A 6,000-nucleotide genomic window follows, 5' to 3' on the forward strand; every position below is an offset into this window, starting at 1 on the left:
CTTTGGGGTTTTTACAACACTGTGAGCATGTGCCTTCCATGCCGCAGATAGTTTCTGTCTGAAACCCTCTGAGTCTGTGAGCCAAGACTTTTTACTTTGGGAGTAGCAAAGGGCAATTAAGGTCCAGGGAATGAGTTTTTCTTGGCCCTTGGAGCATGTCTGGGAAAGGAGATCAAGGAGGTAATGGGCTCCTACCTTTCCTGTGCTTTCTTTATTCAGATGTATTCTGATAAACTTCCCCTGTTTACGTTTAACACACAGAATTATCTGGTAGTACAAAGATGTATTTAAGATATAAGTGAAAACCTAAAGAACATTATTTGATAATGAAAGCAATTTCTCATTATTGCTATTAAGATCAAAGTGCCCCTGGAGGACAATTGGGCAACCTGCAGGCTAAGGTAATCCTAGGGCTACCTTAACATTATTATGAAGATTCTCCTCTCTCTCTCTCTCTCTCTCTCTCTCTGTATATATAGGTATGTATGTATGTATTAATGAACTTGCTGTTAGGAAATTGCATTTACTCATTATTTGTGTTAGTAGAAAAGAGGGGATGCATGGAAATATATAATGATGAATATATTTCCTTGAATTACAAAGAAGTACCCAGACCCTCTCCTACTATCCCTGATAAATACTGGTCCAAACTATAAAGGAGGCCTCAAAAAAGGCCTGAGTCTCAGTGAGTCCCTTTCCCACCACGATCCAAATGTCACCTGTCAGAGGCATGTGGCAGGACAGTAGACCCAGGCTGAGCCTTACTCTCATGTAAGGTTTAGGAGGGTCTTTACCACCTTATAACTTGGGCTAAAACAGTGAATACTGATTAAACTCCTAAAGACTATCTTTTCAGCCTGTTCCAGAGCAAATAACCTAAAGGAACAAAAACAAAAACAAAAAAGCCTCAAATATTTTGATTATAAGGCAACTATGAAGAGTATTCTATCTCGTCTCAGTATTAATAATTGTGTCATCTTAGGTAATTGATTTATTATAAAGATTAATGTGAATTATATCTTCACTGTTAGAAAACTTGAGGGCAAATCTGGGACTCGCCCTTGTAGCAAGTTTTTAGCTTAATATAATACACATTTTAAACCTTATTCCTATCTCCATCTTATAATCTCACCCTTATTACCTAGGAGGCAGTGTTCCCAGGGCCATTATGTATAATTTAAGTTTATAGGCAACATCCCTTTCGTGATTAACTTGTAATAGGATACAAAGATTCTTCCCTATTACACTTTGGGAAACCCCTTAATTCCATGTGGACCCTGTCAATCATGGGGCTGCACAATTCTCTCTCTTACCTGTATTTCCTTCTCTGAAAATGAGGATTAAATACACTAAACAGCTTAATGGATAATCTATGTAATGTGACTAGCACAGTGCCTGGGAAAATAACAGGTATGATAATCACATTATGCCCTTTCCTCACGTCCCTGCAGCACAAGAGAGGTGTAGAAGACAAGCCAGGCAAGCCACTACCGTGCTAGAACTGGGGAAATACTGGGGTCTGGAGACGTTGAGTGGCTTGTGCAAAGGTACTTGTTCTCAGAGCCTGTTCATTTAGAAACAGGGAAAGCCTCATACTGGAAATCACTGGTGATCGTGACTTAGCAAAGTTTCCTCCAAGAGAACAGTAAACTGAGCTTTAGCTATGATCTGGGAGAGCAACTGCCACCCTGTCAACTTTCATGACCTCCAGGGCCACTTGGTGTATTTAGATCCATGAGATCCACAAACATTACGTTCTTTAAAAAAAGAAAAGCAAACCCCCCCAGTTTTATTGTAAAGCAATATAACATTATTAAAGAAAAAAAACAAAACTAAAAAAAATACTGGTTGGAGGATACCTCTCATAAGGTCTGCCTGCTAACAGACTCTGCGTTTGTCCCTTGCTACCTGGGTGATCTGGGCAAATTATTTATCTCTCTGTGCCTCAATGTCCTCATCTAAAAAAAAAAAAAAAAAGAATTACAGTACCTACTTCATAGGACTGTTAATGAGGATTTGTGAAAGGGACCAGGAACACAGTGAGCAGCACATACATGTTTGGTAAATAAAGAAAAATAAAAGCAATAACTCTCTGGTGTAGAATAGGTGACATCTGGGCTGAGACTTGAAGGAATTTATTTTGCAGAAAAGGTAAGAAGGCGTTCCAGGGCTTCCCTGGTGGCGCAGGGGTTGAGAGTCCGCCTGACGATGCAGGGGACACAGGTTCGTGCCCCGGTCCGGGAAGATCCCACATGCTGCAGAGCGGCGGGGCCCGTGAGCCATGGCCGCTCAGCCTGCGCGTCCGGAGCCTGTGCTCCTCAACGGGAGAGGCCACAACAGTGAGAGGCCCGCGTACCGCAAAACAAAAAAAAAAAAACACAAACAAAAAAAGAAGGCATTCCAATTTCCAATTGGAAAGAAAAGCACTTGCAAAACGTGGAAACACGATGATGATGACGGTGATGACCATGATAATGATAATAATAGAAAACCAACTACTGAAGGTAGACAATGTACCAGACCCCTTATATACTGTACCTCCTTTAACCTTATTAACAACTCTGCAGTGCAGGTTTTATAATATAGTTAAGGACCCCAAGGTTTAGATAAAATGATGAGAGGCAGAGGCAGGCACACAATTCCAAGTCTGGCTGAAGTTTTTGCCCATGCTTGGAGAATTTCAGTTTCCCTTAAACCTTGGGTCCAGGAGGCAGAATGTCGGAAGATAAACTAGAAAGCTGGCCAGAAGACAAATCCTTTGTTGTTGTTGTTTGTTTTTCTTTTTCATCTTTGTTAGTTTAGTGCCTTTTTAAAAAATCTTTATTGGAGTAGAGTTGATTTACAATGTTGTGTTAGTTGCAGGTGCACAGCAAAGTGAATCAGTTATACATGTACATACATCCACTATTTTTTAGATTCTTTTACCATACAAGTCATTATAGAGTATTGAGTAGAGTTCCCTGTGCTACACAGTAGGCTCTTATTAGTTATCTATTTTATATATAGTAGTGTGTATGTGTCAATCCCTATCTCCCAATTTATTCCTCCCCTACCTTCCCCCTTGGTAACCATAAGTTTGTTTTCTAGATATGTTTCTGTTTTGTAAATAGGTTCATTTGTAACATTTTTTAGATTCCTCATATAAGCGATCTCATATGATATTTGTTGTTCTCTGACTTCACACAGTATGACATCTCTAGGTCCATCCATGTTGCTACAAGTGGCATTACTTCATTCCTTTTTATGGCTGAGTAATACTCCATTGTATATATATATACCACATCTTCTTTATCCATTCATCTGTTGATGGACATATAGGTTGCTTCCATGTCTTGGCTATTGTATCAGTGCTGCTATGAACATTGGGGTGCATGTATCTTTTCGAATTATGGTTTTCTCTGGATATATTCCTTGTAGTGGGTATTGCTGGATCATATGGTAGCTCTATGTTTAGTTTTTTCAGGAACCTCCCTACTGTTCTCCATAGTGTCTGTACCAATTTACATTCCCACCAATGGTGTAGGAGGGTTCCCTTTTTTTCCACACCCTCTCCAGCATTTATTGTTTGTAGACTTGATGATGGCCATTCTGACTGGTGTGAGGTAATATCTCATTGCATTTTTGATTTGCATTTCTCTAATAATTAGCAATGTTGAGCATTTTTTCGTGTGCCTCTTGGTCATCTGTATGTCTTCTTTGGAGAAATGCAGAAGCCAAATCTTTTTTTTTTTTTTTTTTTTTTTTGCGGTACGTGGGCCTCTCACTGTTGAGGCCCCTCCCTCTGCGGATCACAGGCTCCGGACGCGCAGGCCCAGCGGCCATGGCTCACGGGCCCAGCCGCTCCGTGGCATGTGGGATCCTCCCAGACCGGGGCATGAACCCGTGTCCCCTGCATCGGCAGGCGGACTCCCAACCACTGCGCCACCAGGGAAGCCCCAGAAGCCAAATCTTAAAGGATCCTGTGGGTCATTTTGATTTTAAGCAATTTGAACCTTATTCTTTATATAATGAGGAGCTTCTGAGGAATTTGTCCGCTATGGAGTAATACAAGTTTTGCAATTTTGAACAATTATAGAGTCAAGAAAGCATTGTGGAGGATGGATTTTTAAAACAGTAGTCTGGTTTGATAGAGCAATTCCACCATTATTGAGTATATACCCAGGAGACGTGAAAAAAAGTGTTCAAAGAAAAACTTGTACAGGAATGTTCATAGCAGCATTATTCATAATAGCTCCAAAGTGGAAACAACACAAATGTCCATTAACTGGTGAACAGATAAACAAAATATGGTATTTCCTTCAATGGAATATTACTCATTCAGAAAAAAGAATGAAGTACTGATACATGCTATAACATGGATGAATCTTGGAAATATTATGCTGAGTGTTAGACTCCAGTCACAAAAGATCTCATGTTATATGATTCTATCTATATAAAATGTCCACAATAGGCTAATATACAGAGACAGAATTAGACTGGTGGTTACCTAGTGCTGGGAAGCATAGGTGTCAGGGTGAGAGCTAAAAGGTATGGGGTTTCTTTTGGGGGATGATGGAAATGTTCTATTGACTGTAGTGATGGTTATATAACTCTGTGAATATACCAAAAACCATTGAATTGCACACTTTAAATGAGTGAGTTATAAGGTATGTGAATTATGTATCAATAACACTATTACAAAAAGAAAAAAAAATAGACAGGCTGGATACCAGAATTCAGAAGGGGAGTGTTGAGGAGGAGAGAACTAATATTTTGGATAGCCCTATCAAATAACAGGCAGGGAATAAAGCTTTTCACATAGATTATCTCATTTAGTTTAATTCCTACTACATTCTCATGCAATAAGATTTTTAAGATCTTCAATTCACAAAAGTACAAAACTAGGCTCTCTGTGACTCTGTCCTTGGCATTTTCTGGAACATAATGCTTCCATGTGGATCCCTCCCAAGACAGCTTATTTATTTTGTCTTTCATTGGGTTTTTATTTATTGCTCTTTTCTTTCTCTATTCTAATGAGTTGTTGTTTTCAATGGTCACTCGAGGTTCTTTTCTAGGGCCTTGCCCCATTCAAAGCATATCATTATTCATTCAGACTTTGGTGTTTGCATACAGATGAAATCCTCTGATACTATGCTAAAAGGGGTTTTGGTTTTCTTATAGTTTGTGAAATAAATGTCTGTTGTCCTACATATGAATGGGCCCAGCATTCTTTGATCATTTTTCTTTCCTTCCAGATTATGAGTGCCATCAGAGGTGAAATAATTGCAAACAATTACAATGTTAAATGGGTAGTAGGGGTTATAATAGATTGCCCCTTCACTTACTATGTGCCAGGCACTGCTCTAAGCTCTTTACGAATATAATCTTAGATAGGAACTCAATAAATATTTGTGGAATGAATGTTGTATTTGAAGAAGCTGGAGGCTTTGGAGAGGGATTCAGGGAAGACTTTATGTAGCAGAGGATACCTGAGCTGAGTCACTGAGAATTGGTAAAAGCTTACTGTATGTAATGGTAGAGAAATGCATTGTAGACCAAGGAACACTTTTGGGGAAGAGCTGAGGTCAAGATCATTGATACAAGAGAAACCTGAATTTAGTTCCTGCCTGAGTCTCTCACTAACCATGTTATCTAGGATTCCTAAACTCTTTTAAGATTCAGTGTTCTCAACTGTAATACAGGATGGACAGAACCTATCTTTTAGGGGTGTTGTATAAAGAGTTTAGAAGAGTATCAGGCATAGAATTCTAAGTGTACATTAAACATTCTTCTTAAGCCTCAAATTAGATTTTCTGGATATAGCTTCCTGCTCCTGGAACACTTTAGTGACTAGGAAACATATCTCCTTGGGAAACATGCCTATTTTTACACCTAACTGTTTTTAGTAGATAGAAAAGGCTCAGTAGTAGTTATTATTATTTCCAAGCACGGCAGTTGTCTGGAAAGAATGGATTAAGGGTATCAGTGATGAGGTGGAGACAAAACAAAACAAGAGCTGGT

Source organism: Mesoplodon densirostris, chromosome 1 (assembly GCF_025265405.1).
Source record: "Mesoplodon densirostris isolate mMesDen1 chromosome 1, mMesDen1 primary haplotype, whole genome shotgun sequence".
In the NCBI taxonomy this organism is placed as follows: domain Eukaryota; kingdom Metazoa; phylum Chordata; class Mammalia; order Artiodactyla; family Ziphiidae; genus Mesoplodon; species Mesoplodon densirostris.